Genomic DNA, 14,052 nt, shown 5'->3' with positions numbered 1-14,052 from the left:
AAAACTTAGAGCTAAAGCTCTAACTATTAGATACAGCAAATAGGTCAACATTTGCAACCTAATAGAACCAGACTCTGTCTCCCTCTATAACGACATGAACTTATACAAAACAATTAGCTTATTTTCATTAAATCATTCCCAGAATACTTTAGAAGACAGCCATGATCTAGCTAAAACACAAAGAAGGTAATTTTTTAGGTTTTCATTTTACCTCTTAGAAGATTTGAGAGATATATATATATATATATACATATATATATTTATATACATATATATGTATATAAATTTGAGATATATATATACATATATATATTTATATACATATATATGTATATAAATTTGAGATATATATATATATACATATATATATATATTTAATGAACCTAACAGAGGAGATATTTATGATTTGAAACATCTGGAATTAATCTATTCTAAGGAAGGGGTTTTTAAAAACAAAGAGTAACAGACTAGGATGAGCATTTGTCAGAATTGGAGGCCATCTCTGTGTCTTGATGGAACTTCCCCTAATAAAATTCCTTGTGAAAAATCATTTTCCAACAATAAAATATGTGTTCTCATTGGTTAGAAGAATGTAATCCAGAAGAACATTTGTTGATTTTAAATTAGAAGCTTGGAGGTGAAATATTAACACCTAGGCAAAGGGATATTTATTACCAATCAACTAAGATATGATGAAAGGACCACAGGGCCTTGGGAGGGAGATGGTACAGCATTGCTTTCCTAGGGAATTTGGTTGCAGAGAGGGGGATCAGCTGAAGACTCCTGGAAATAGAGAAGTAGTCCAGTAGTCCCTGTTTAAGAGGGAAGGGAAAAAGTGAACTAACCAAGAACTACAATGTACTAAGTACAACATAAAACCCTCTTCTCTCATTTAATATTCCAAAGTTAGATGAACTCTTTTCAGAATATTCCCATAGGGTTTAAGTCCAATGACAGGAAAATAGAAAATTTTCATTTGAATTGCAGTTTTATTCCTTTCCAAAAGGAGTAAATACAATTCATCCAAGTATCTCCTCAATATCCTTAAGAGACTTGGAACAGTAAAACTACACACAGGTTTCCATAATCTATGAAAATGGTTCCTGATTTATAGGCAGCAGGCTCTCACACCTGTTTTTAAAAATAAATTTACAGGTGTCCGTATGTGCTCTAATAGTTAATAAAGAAAAATTTTACTCTAAAAAATTACTGTTTATGGCACAACTTTGTAAATCAACTATAATAATAATAATAATAATAATAATAATAACATTACTCAATTTAGAGTAACTTTTGGTAATACATTTTCTCCAAAACTGAAGTAAAAATAAGTACTGTCACGTAGAAGGTCCAGTAAATGGTTTAAATGTGCAATACTCAAAAAGTATGAAACCATCGCTCTTCAGCTTGAATATAGTCTAAAATAGACCACACCAGTATCCCATTAGTTCAGGCAAAACAGATAAAGATCTTTTAGAGTGCACGAAAAACAGGTGTTGTGTCAAACCCTAAAGCAGAATCCTGAACTCCCATGCTTTCAGCATGGAAGAAATGAATTGAATTTCCTGCCACTGATGCTTATCCAAAAGTAATAGGAAAACATTATGTCCAGCATGACTCCGGAAAAGATCAAATTCCAATATCTACAAACATCCATGTGCCAGCTACAAAATGCAGTTGGAGACTGACTCTCACCATCACAGGGAATATGCTATTAAGATCACAGGACAAACATCTGCTGCTGGATTTGAAAATCAGAAAATAAAACCCTTAAAATATAATAACCCTGAGGTAAGCAGTTGTCAAGAGAATAAAGAATAAGCATGGAAGGAAAGAGGCATCAAAGGAAGTATAATATATAATAAATTTCCATGGCCATTTCAATATATTGACAGATAAGGTTTGGAGTTTTCCCATGACTATAAGGGCTATATCTGAGAGATAAGTAGGATATGGGATATTTTATTAACAAATAAAAGTTTAAAAATTCAATTACACAAAATAAAGTACAGTCAGCTACCAAGATTGATTTATGAAGGCCTAGCACCTAATTGACATTCATATATGCTACTTTTTAATTCTCTTTCATTTTAAAGATTTGTTGAAGTCTGACAGTGCCATCAGTTACCATGTCCCTATATTTATTTATTCAATCAAAATGATTCATTTCCATTCATCACTTTCTTTTCATTGTAACTACAATCACTATAGTTCTGTACATCTTCACAGCATCTATCTGGGACAGCTTATTTATTGGTCTCTCTACTTCTGGTCTTTGTGTTTTCATAGTCACCTTACACGTAAATATCTTATTTCATTCAGCGAGCTAAAACTTTTAAAGGCAAAGACCAGCACACAGCACATAAAAAATGCTTGGGAGCTTTGACTGTATACATGGGCAGATGGATGGATGGGAGTGACTGACATCTTCATTCAAGATCCATTGGAAGTAAAAGAAAAGATGACTTCATAGCCATCATCAGGTCCTGACAAGCGTAACAGCCAATCTCCATCATAGGTCAGGTTTGCGGGAAGAAGACAATCTAGGTTCTAAGAGATTTATTAGGATTAACATCAGTAAAGAAGGGGAAGGAAGCAGACTGGAGAAGAGAACAAGAAGAAGGGGCAGAGCTGTAGGATGTGGAGAACGGGACAACAAAGAGCAGCTATGCAGGCCTGAGGAGGCCTTGGCCAACTGGGCAGCGAGATCTGGATTGGCCTTCAGAGTTTCTAGCCTTATGCTGAAATGCCTGGTCCTCTAAACCTGCCTCAATCAGTCAGTGGATGCCAGCTTGCCTGGTGGGGTGTAACTTCAGGCCAAGTGGTACCCAGTAGTTAAGGCCGATACCATAGCAACTGACAAATGGAGGCAGTCTGCTGATCTCACTCCACATGGTTGAGCACCAAATCCTGCCTTGAATGGGGCACTAAGAAGTAGTCTCATGTCTTCTCATTTTGATCAATGCACTTTGATCTCGGTGTGTTTTATGACCCAGGAGATACATGTAGGTCAGTACATTATTTAAGCAGCCCCATTTAAGTAAGGAGAAACTGAGTGGCCAGTCAAGGACTTCATATTCCCCCTACATCTGTGAAGCCCTTTGGAGAGCATCGAATCTGGAGGCTCTTCTTGGAATTCTATTGACTATAAATGTGAAATGTACTTCTTAGTCAAATTTCCTCATACCCAGCTTTGATTTATTAGTGTGAACTCACTGTATATATCACTTATCACACATCTTCTGCAATAACTATACTTGAATACCTAATGACCAAGGTGATACAGTATTGTACTTAAAGTTATGGTTGCACCAAATGGGAACCAAATGAATGCAAGCAGACAATGCTTTTACGTTGAAAGTAAGGGCATGAAAGCATCCTTCAAAATTCACTATAAAGACATTTGTCTTTAAATAAAATGTATTTAAATGATGAATTTTAAGCTGTCTCCAGAAATTCTAAACCACTACTACTAAAGCATTTTTATAGTAGTTTGTATATGATTAGAATACTGAAAATGTTCAGGCTACTGGTAAAGATCAAAGAAACTAGAATAGTAAAATTATATAAAATTGAGGATATTAAAATAAGATAGTTCAATAAATTGAATAAAAGTAATTAAATGAAGAATAGAAACAATACCATTAGCTTCAAGTTGAAGAGAAATTTGTAAACAAAACATTTCAAAAAAAATAAAATAAATTTAAAAAATAAGGAGTTCCTGTTATGGCTCAGTGGTTAACGAATCCAACTAGGAATCATGAGGTTGCGAGTTTGATCCCTGGCCTCACTCGGAAGGTTGAGGATCCAGTATTGCTGTGAACTGTGGTGGAGGCTGCAGACACGGCTCGGATCCAGAGTTGCTGTGGCTGTGGCATAGGCCGGTGGCTACAGCTTTGATTAGACCCCTAGCATGGGAATCTCCATATGCCGTGGGTGCGGGCCTAGAAAAGGAAGAAAGACAAAATAAAAAAAAAATAAAAATAAACCATTTCAATTAGTTGTACCATATTCTGCCTTTCTTTTTTTTTTTTTTTTTTTTTTTTTTGTCTTTTTGCTATTTCTTTGGGCCGTTCCTGCGGCATATGGAGGTTCCCAGGCTAGGGGTCGAATCAGAGCTGTAGCCACCGGCCTACGCCAGAGCCACAGCAACACGGGATCCGAGCGCGTTTGCAACCTACACCACAGCTCACGGCAACGCCAGATCCTTAACCCACTGAGCAAGGGCAGGGACCGAACCCGCAACCTCATGGTTCCTAGTCGGATTTGTTAACCACTGCGCCACGACGGGAACTCCTATTCTGCCTTTCTTTTTAACTTGGGGGAAGTACATAATTTTTCTTTCTAGTAATACCCTCTATAAGCATAAAAAGCATGAGTTTGAAGATCACCTAACATGAACTATCTCAAATTACAGAAGGCGGTAGTTATAGAAAACTAATGACTAAAGAATTTAAACTAATACATTGTGCCATGCATAACCTAGCCCCCCAAAACACAACCAATAATGTTTCAGGGTAATACTTCTACATTGCCTTCAGTCACACCTATTAGATGATTACTAAAATCCTCTCGAGATTTCCAGTCACCTGCCTTTCGGTAGCCACAATGCTAAAACTCTAGGTGGTTCATTTTCCCTGTGCAGCAGGTTCATGCTAAGAATGGAATCTCCAAAGGATGAACATGTCCGAAATACTGCTTTGAATACCTCAAAAGTAGCTTCTCGCTCTCTGGTAGTATCCTTGAGAGGTTCCTGACTCATTTTTCTGACTCATAAATATTTAAAAATGTTTAAACATATATCTACACCCTTATTTTAAATATTCAAATATCCCAGAAAAGCACATAAAGTGCAGATATTAATTCACAACAGTTACTAAAGTGGCCTTGTCAACCTGAATGTATTAATGCTCCTCATGCCTCTGGGTCTGATTCATTTTCTTCTGGTCTCCTTTATATGATGAAAGTTTGTACCCTTTCAAAAACAGTAAGGTCTCTGGAAGAGGCATGATAAAAACACTTTTAAAAATATTAGAAACATACCCAAAGTTGCCAAGACACCCTTCACAAATACCAAATTATGTACTGAGTAAACAATAATTAGAATCGGCTTTCATTATTCATTTCCTTATTATACTGACTGCTATCAAAAATACATAATTTCAATTAAGTTACTGTCAATGCCCTATTAGTTTAATGAGGTAAGCATAACTAGTTTTATTACGCATCAAAAATGTTTTTAATCCATAACAAGGTTGATAAAACTCTACTGTATATAGAAATAAAGAGTTCATATAAATAAGAGCTGTACATTCTCAGTTTTAAACAACAGATCTATTTATTTTAAAATCTATTTCTCTACCAGCAAAATGTATAGCACATTTGTAATTAAGACTATGTGCTTCATCCTTAATGTCAGAATGGAATGACAATGTATATCAATGAATAAGGGAGAAATTATAATTTATCATTTAAACTCTTATTAATACATCTGTATATGTAAAGTCCTTATTGCACTTGTTTTATGTAATGTCAGAAGATACATATATCTCAGTACCTTATCAGTAATTTGCAAAACAAAACAAGACTGTTACTAGCTTTGTTTAAGAAAGGGCCAAATCCATATAGGAAGAGAAGAGATAAAACTGTCACTGTATGCAGATGACATGATACTACACATAGAAAACCCTAAGGACTCAACCCAAAAACTACTTGAACTGATTAATAAATTCAGCAAAGGAGCAGGATATAAGATTAACATTCAGAGTATCAGTCGCATTTCTGTATACCAGCAATGAAACATTAGAAAAGGAATACAAAAAAATGATACCTTTTAAAATTGTATCTCACAAAATCAAATACCTCGGAATACACCTGACCAAGGAGGTAAAGGACCTATATGCCGAGAACTATAAAACTTTAATCAAAGAAATCAAAGAAGATGTAAAGAAATGGAAAGATATTCCATGTTCCTGGATTGGAAAAACAATATTGTAAAAATGGCCATCCTACCCAAAGCAATCTACAGATTCAATGCAATCCCTATCAAATTACCAAGGACATTTTTCACAGAACTAGAACAAACAATCCAAACATTTATATGGAACCACAAAAGACCCAGAATCGCCAAAGCAATCCTGAGAAACAAAAACCAAGCAGGAGGCATAACTCTCCCAGACTTCAAGAAATACTACAAAGCCACAGTCATCAAAACAGTGTGGTACTGGTATCAAAACAGACAGACAGACCAATGGAACAGAATAGAGAATCCGGAAATTAACCCTGACACCTATGGTCAATTAATCTTTGACAAGGGAGGCAAGAACATAAAATGCGAAAAAGAAAGTCTATTCAGCAAGCATTGCTGGGAAACCTGGACAGCAGCATGCAAAGCAATGAAACCAGAACACACCCTCACACCATGCACAAAAATAAACTCCAAATGGCTGAAAGACTTACATATACGACAGGACACCATCAAACTCCTAGAAGAAAACATAGGCAAAACACTCTCTGACATCAACATCATGAATATTCTCTCAGGTCAGTCTCCCAAAGCAATAGAAATTAGAGCAAAAATAAACCAATGGGACCTCATCAAACTGAAAAGCTTTTGCACAGCAAAGGAAACCAAAAAGAAAACAAAAAGACAACTTACAGAATGGGAGAAAATAGTTTCAAATGATGCAACTGATAAGGGCTTAATCTCTAGAATATATAAACAACTTATACAACCCAACAGCAAAGAAACCAATCAATCAATGGAAAAATGGGCAAAAGACCTGAATAGACATTTCTCCAAAGAAGATATGCAGATGGCCAACAAACACTTGAAAAAATGCTCAACATCCCTCATTATTAGAGAAATGCAAATCAAAACTACCATGAGATACCATCTCACACCAGTCAGAATGGCCATCATTCATAAATCCACAAATAACAAGTGCTGGAGGGGCTGTGGAGAAAAGGGAACCCTCCTGCACTGTTGGTGGGAATGTCAACTGGTACAGCCACTATGGAGAACAGTTTGGAGATACCTTAGAAATCTATAGATAGAACTTCCATATGACCCCGCAATCCCACTCTTGGGCATCTATCTGGACAAAACTCTACTTAAAAGAGACACGTGCACCCGCATGTTCATTGCAGCACTATTCACAATAGCCAGGATGTGGAAACAACCTAAATGTCCATCCACAGAGGATGGGATTCGGAAGAGGTGGTATATATACACAATGGAATACTACTCAGCCATAAAAAAGAATAATGACATAATGCCATTTGCAGCAACATGGATGGAACCAGAGAATCTCATACTGAGTGAAATGAGCCAGAAAGACAAAGACAAATACCATATGATATCACTTATAACTGGAATCTAATATCCAGCACAAATGAACATCTCCTCCAAAAAGAAAATCATGGACTTGGAGAAGAGACTTGTGGCTGCCTGATGGGAGGGGGAGGGAGTGGGAGGGATCAGGAGCTTGGGGTTATCAGACACAACTTAGAATAGATTTACAAGGAGATCCTGCTGAATAGCATTGAGAACTATGTCTAGATACTCATGTTGCAACAGAAGAAAGGGTGGGGGAAAAAATGTAATTGTAATGTATACATGTAAGGATAACCTGACCCCCTTGCTGTACAGTGGGAAAATAAAAAAAAAGAAAAGAAAGAAAGAAATGAAAAAGAGTAAAAGGCAAACAAAACAAAGCAAAACGTTTACACATTATGAGATGGAGTTAATAGCTTTTACAGATCTTAGATGCCTGCTATTTTGTGAGCCAAAACCAAGAATTAAACTGTCACATGGTTAATGCCAAGACGCTCATTTTAAGACACTATTAAAAATTGTAGTTTTTGCCCAGTGGGAAAAGTTTAAAAAAAAATAAAAAAGAAAAAAAAGAAAGGGCCAAGAATTCTGCTAAACGTTATCTTGTTCATGATTAATAAAACAGTAAATTCGTATTAACTTCGAGTGAGCAACTAAATCAGACACTACCCAGGAGTTCCTGTGCCAAGCAATTCATAGAGCAGACACTTCCATGGCAGCTTTACATCTAAGGACACAGAAGCTTCTGAACTCCAGGCAATGGCAAATGTGCAAGACCTCTGCTCCTGATGTCCTATAACTATGTTAACTATATTTTTTGAAAGACAACCACATTTCATATAAAAAAGGGGATGATATTTAAAATATGCATCTTTGAATATCAATGAATCCTATACTCTAAAAGGGAGGTATTTATCAATATTAGTGTAAGGGGGCCTGACAATGAGCTTTCCAGATTATAACCTGACATTAAACTTTTGGTTGCCAAGTCCTCCACTTCAAAGACATTCAAATAAACACACTGACAGCTAAATAGACGAAGAGCCAGGCCAGCTTACCCATTAATTTTCCTTTTTTAGAAAACTCTGGTTGACCTAGATACTGACCATACTGACTGTTTTTCCCTTCCTGAGCTTTAATTCCAACCCTTATGTTGCAAATTCATGAATAAAGAGTGAAAGTGTAAAACCCCAGGCACCTCACCCTAGACCCTCCAAAAAGTAGAACCCAGATCTGTGCTTACTTGTTCTCCACCTCCACCCTGCACTGTCAGCTCACAGGATAGCCTTAGGCATGCTAGTACCCTCCAGTACCTCTGAGTAATAAACCGTGTTTTTTCTAAGTTCCCTGATGGCTATCGCTGAGGTATATCTTGGGACCATAACAGGAGCCACAAAGGCAAATCCAGCCATAATACTGGCTTTGAAAGTGAAAATGTCTATAGCAGCTGCCACATACAGTAAGGGACCAGGTGAATGCCCCTAGCATTCCTACCTAGCCAATAGCATCACTATTGACAGGCTAAGAATGACCCAAAACAAAACAGTATAGGATCCTCAGAACTCCTGGCTGTGGCAGCATTTAGACTTTCAGTTACTAACTCTTGAGTGGGTCCCAGGTCCAGAAGGAGTTGTCAGGGCAGGTCAGACTCAAGGCATGAGTACCAACCAGCCAAGAAACATTTTAAGATTTTATCCATTGGTGAAGATATACACTGTATGCCAGCTAATCAGCAGCCCTGATTTCAGTTCAACCTCAACTACCAAATATCCCTGTGCTATTCTTATTGCACATTTCTAACTGGCCTCTCATTTAGAACATAACATGTAGTTTAACTTGTATTAAAACATCAAAATCTTCCTATTCAAATAATCAATTATATACCACCATATGACATATTATAACTCAAAAATAATTCCATTTTCTTACCCAGTTGACCATGTTTTAGCAATAATATCCTAGCACTTGAAAAGTTAAAGGGAAGCAAAGTAGTGTGATAGACATAATAGGACTTGATCTCAAATGTAGATTCTCTCATTCTATAACTAGGTGAGGATCCAAAAGATAATTAACCTAGTAGTACTTCAGTTTCCTCTGGTATAAATCTGAGATTATACTTTGTCATATACATGTCTCAAACAGATTAAGTTAGATAATGTATTAGCAAACAAACCAAATTTACTCTAAAAGAAAGATGGGTGTTTATGTTCTAAAGGTTCTCAAAGCAACACCATTTTCTAGTGGCAATGCTATTCCCTGCCAAATGTTTAACCTAAGCTTTCTAGACGGCATTTTCCCTTATTCATTTTTTTAAGCCCAGTGCTTCACAAACTTTACTGTTCACATGAACCGCCTAGGGTTGTTTTAAACATATATGCTGATTCCTTAGATCTGGAGCGGATCTGAAACTCTGCCTTTCAAACAACTTCAGTGTCTGTCCCCAGACTAGCAACTTCAGCATCAAATGGGAACTTGGTAGACATGCAATTTGCAGGTCCCACCCAACTTAACTGAATCAGGAACTCTGGGGACAGGGCTCAGAAGCCATTTTTTAAAATCCTCCAAATGCGTCAAATGCAGGGTAAAGTTTGAGAATCTAGAACGAGGCTTCTCAACTTTGGCCTCCCGTTAGAATCACATGGGGACCTTTCAGAATTTGCAACGCCTAGATCGTCCTCCAGACAAACTTTATCATAGTCTCTGGGTTGGACTGAGGCATGGGTAGTTTTAAAAACTCTCCAGGTGAGTCCAGTGTCCAGCCCTAAGAACCACTGCTCTAGAAAGAGAAAACAGCTGACATCTGAACAGCCCTCCCCTATACCTATTTAATAAATAAATCAGTGGGATTTTTTTTTATTTGGCTTACATTTTAATTTTTTAATGACTGAGTTTAGCTCTCTTACAGAATAGCTAAAAATGTTTTCTTTTGCTCTAAAGTTACATTCAATTTGGGTACTAAAAACCTATGGAAGATACAATCAGTTTGGAATATAATGGATATGTACTGAATATCTGGGGGATTAAAAAAATTTATGGAGAAAATCAGAATTCTAACATGCCATTTTCCTAGTAATGAATTCTCAATTACTTTTTGATATTTTTAACAATGAGGCCCTGCTAACTCAGGTTAGCCTCCTGGTTATCCGAAACCAATAGTTGAAATTAACTCTTGGTTTTGTTATGGCAGATAGCTAGCTAGGTATGAGCAGGGAAAGGGGGGTGTGGGGCCAGGTGGCAAGAAAACATGTAAACAGCAGGGTCCATGGACAGACAAAGAAAAGCAGGAACTTCCAGACAAACAGAAAACCATACACTTTGAGGTGGTAAGTGTCCTGGAGGCAGACAAAGAAAGGTGGGAAAGGGCAGGAATCTCCAGTGTCTGGATGTAACCTGTTGCTCATCATGCCCTCATTACAATAAAATTGTAATAAAATTAGCTATGCAGATCAGAAGTACCCATCATGCATGGACCCCATGACACTTCTGATCAAGGCTAAGTAAGGACAAAAATCCCTCTTCCCTTCAGGAAGGTAGAGCTGGAATCAAAATTAGCGAACACAACCCCTAAACCTCTCCTTCCCAATGAATACCCTGTTTATGCAACTGTAGGTCCCTCATAGTCTGTGTACCAAACAGCAGGGTAGTTGCTCACCTCTCTGCCCACCTCTCTTTAAGAGGTGTATTTCTCACTTAAATAAATCCTCACTTTACTATCTCAATTTCTAGTTCGTTTTTTAATTCCTTCTGTAAGGAGGTAAGAACCTTCCCTTGAGGAACAATTTTACAAAAGTAAACACCCTATATTTGGGATTAAATCATAGGAAAATATTTAATTGTTTTTAGCATTCCTAAGATTTTGATAAAATTAATCACCCAAAGCCATCAACTTTCATTCTTTGCATGATCTAGGTAAAGTATCAGTCAGTGAACTTATAAAACAAGAGCAAGTGGTAACACTTAATTCTCATAATTACAAGTTCCTTCAGGGTATAATATTCCCTTCTCAATCTGGAGTGAAGGCCACAGTATAAAAGAGAGAATAACCTCATTCTGGCACCTCTTAATCCATTTGATCTCTGTCTGAATTCTCAGATAAGACATTTTCAACCATGGAAACAAATACTTCTGTAACACAAATAAGTGATTTGTACGTAATGTAAAGATTATCCAAAGAATTCCTCACCCTCATGAGAACTGAATTCCTGCCCATTTCTTTTTCCCCTCCAGCCCAAAACTTTATGTCTGTATGAGGATTTATCCTCTACCCCAGGGTGAATCCAATCACTCTTAAGAGTAGAAATCCAATTACTCTCATATCTCTGTAGTAGCTACTGAGACAATTCTGGAAATCTAGAATACTGATTTTAAAATCAATGCCCAGTCTAGAACATTTACTCAGTTACTGCAACATACTACCACAGAGACTATTCCAAGTACTGTGTATGTATTTCCTCATTCAATTTCCTATCACCATCTATCAAATATCACATCCTCAGAGATGCCTTATCTATCCGATCCATGGAGGTATCCCTTCCCCTCTATCTCATTAAACTCATATAATTTCCTTATTAAATTGTGGTATCATTTATCAATTTTTGTCTCCTCTGTTACAATGGAAACTCCAGGAGAGCAGGAGCTTTGTTCTGACCTCAGAGCCAGAAAAAAGTCAGGTGTGCTGCCACTTTGTAAATACTCAACGAATGAATGAATGAGAAAAAAAATCTACTGATGAAACAAGAAGCCTTTTCATTAACAAAGGCAATAAAATACATTGGAAGCCCAAGTTTTGGGTGGTAGGGAATGACTGGCTGCCCTTGTTATAGGCTTTAAGTCTCCTTCAAAGAGAGTGAACCCAAAAGCCTCTGGCCACTTCTTACTGGTTTTTTTTTTTTTTTTTGCTTTTTAGGGCCACACCCACGGCTTATGGAGGTTCTCAGGCTAGGGGTCTAATGGGAGCTGTAGCTGCTGACCTACGCCACAGCCACAGCCACACAGATCCGAGCTGTGTCTGCAACCTATACCACAGCTCACGGCAATGCTGGGTCCTTAACCCACTGAGCAAGGCCAGGGATTGAACTTGCAACCTCATGGTTCCTAGTTGAATTTGTTTCTGCTGTGCTGCAACAGAACTTCTGGTTATGTCTCATTGTAATGCTCCATCTCCCACCTTGAGCAACCTGGCCTGCTCCTTGCTACTCCCCACTGGGAAGATGTGTGGCCTATTCCTCACCCCGCCTCTGTATCACCTGTTCTCCATGCAGATGGGGCATCCTGCATGAAACCAAGTGGAAGATTAAAATGCACCCCCATACAGAGATCAACCAACACCCAGCCCTTAGGCATGGTGCAGGGGGCTGGGACAGGAGAAATTAGTGGACCTGGGGTGGGAGAAATCAGTCCCCAGTCAAGTCTGCAGCAGGGGGATATAAAGGGAAACCCCATCGTTGTGATCTCTTCTCAGATGGAATGGTCCCACCAAAGAGCCCACTGATCAGTAAAAGGATTTGCCAGTTAAGGCTCCAGGGAATGTCCATGATTTTGTTTCCTTGTACATGGAACAGTCTTTTGTAGCCTATTTATGATTTTCAAAGCTTCTAAATTAGTTCCAAAAGCTCTACTTTATCCCAAACCTGCTGAGGGTTGAAATGGAGTTTAGGGTAAGGGAAGAAAGGTAGGGAAATCAGTGAAGAGCAGATGAGCTTCAAGGATGAAAGGAAACACACGACAAAAAGAAATGACAAGATACAGCACAAATGAACGTTTCCACAGAAAAGAAAATCACAGACTTGGAGAATAGACCTGTGGCTGCCTGGGGGGGGAGAGGGAGGGAGTGGGAGGGGTTGCGTGCTTGAGGTTAACGGATGCAAACTATTGCTCTTGGAATGGATTTACAATGAAATCCTGCTGTGTAGCATTGACAACTATGTCTAGATACTTACATTGCAACACAACAATGGGAGGAAAAAGTATGTACACATGTATGTGTAACTTGGCCCCCATGCTGTACAGTGGAAAAATAAATAAATTAACGAAAAAGAAATGACAAGAAAATCATCAAATACATGGGCCCTCCTCCTTCTAGAGACTGTTTTCAGGTCTCCTTACATCCTGTTTGTGACCAGATGTCAACAAACTATTAACAGTGAAACCTATTCATGCTTCTCTTAGAGGCAACTGTACCACGTACCACTATCCAAGAAGCCATCTAGTTCACACGGCATTTATTGAAACTATTTCTTTCCTCAACCTGGCAATGTGGTCTGAGCATTCATTAGTTTTATGACATTCATGGATAAATTATTTATGATTTTTATTGGTGAGCTCAAAAGTACACATTATGTAGTGCTTTCAGCAAAGTGTGAATTTGTGGACTAGAGCGAAGTAAAGTTAAGCTTTTATGAACAAAGTCAGTAACATACAAAAAGACAGACGGCCTCCCAGGATGGAAGCAGAGAGTTCAATTCTTGATAGAAGTCTAAAGCAATTTCATTAAAAAAAAAAAGTTATTTAATGTCAAAAAAAGATTGACTGGTAGCACCAAAAGACAAAAAAGGGAGTCAGAAAGGTGTAATTTAGATAATTTTATCGATCAACATAAGTGAGAAGGGGACATGGAAGCTGGAGGTCAGAGCTCCAGGTACCGTGTCCACTATGCAACATTGCAATACCATCTGTCCTCACCCTTCTAATTCCTAACACATAAGCCAATCCTTTGA

The 14,052-nt window shown here is 37.8% G+C and overlaps 1 protein-coding gene across 1 annotated transcript in view; it reads right to left on the bottom strand.

Moving 5' to 3' along the window:
* Positions 1 to 14,052, bottom strand: part of CFAP47 (cilia and flagella associated protein 47) — a 560,199-nt gene that overhangs the window by 320,376 nt on the left and 225,771 nt on the right. The gene's annotated exons all lie outside the window — the stretch shown is intronic.

The sequence above is a fragment of the Sus scrofa genome, chromosome X (assembly GCF_054392235.1).
Source record: "Sus scrofa isolate SSC_HxYL_T2T_F1_AM1 chromosome X, Sscrofa_HxYL_maternal_Yorkshire_Landrace_v2.0, whole genome shotgun sequence".
NCBI lineage: Eukaryota > Metazoa > Chordata > Mammalia > Artiodactyla > Suidae > Sus > Sus scrofa.
Note: the sequence above shows the minus strand (reverse complement) of the source record. Positions and strands in the feature narration are given on the sequence as shown.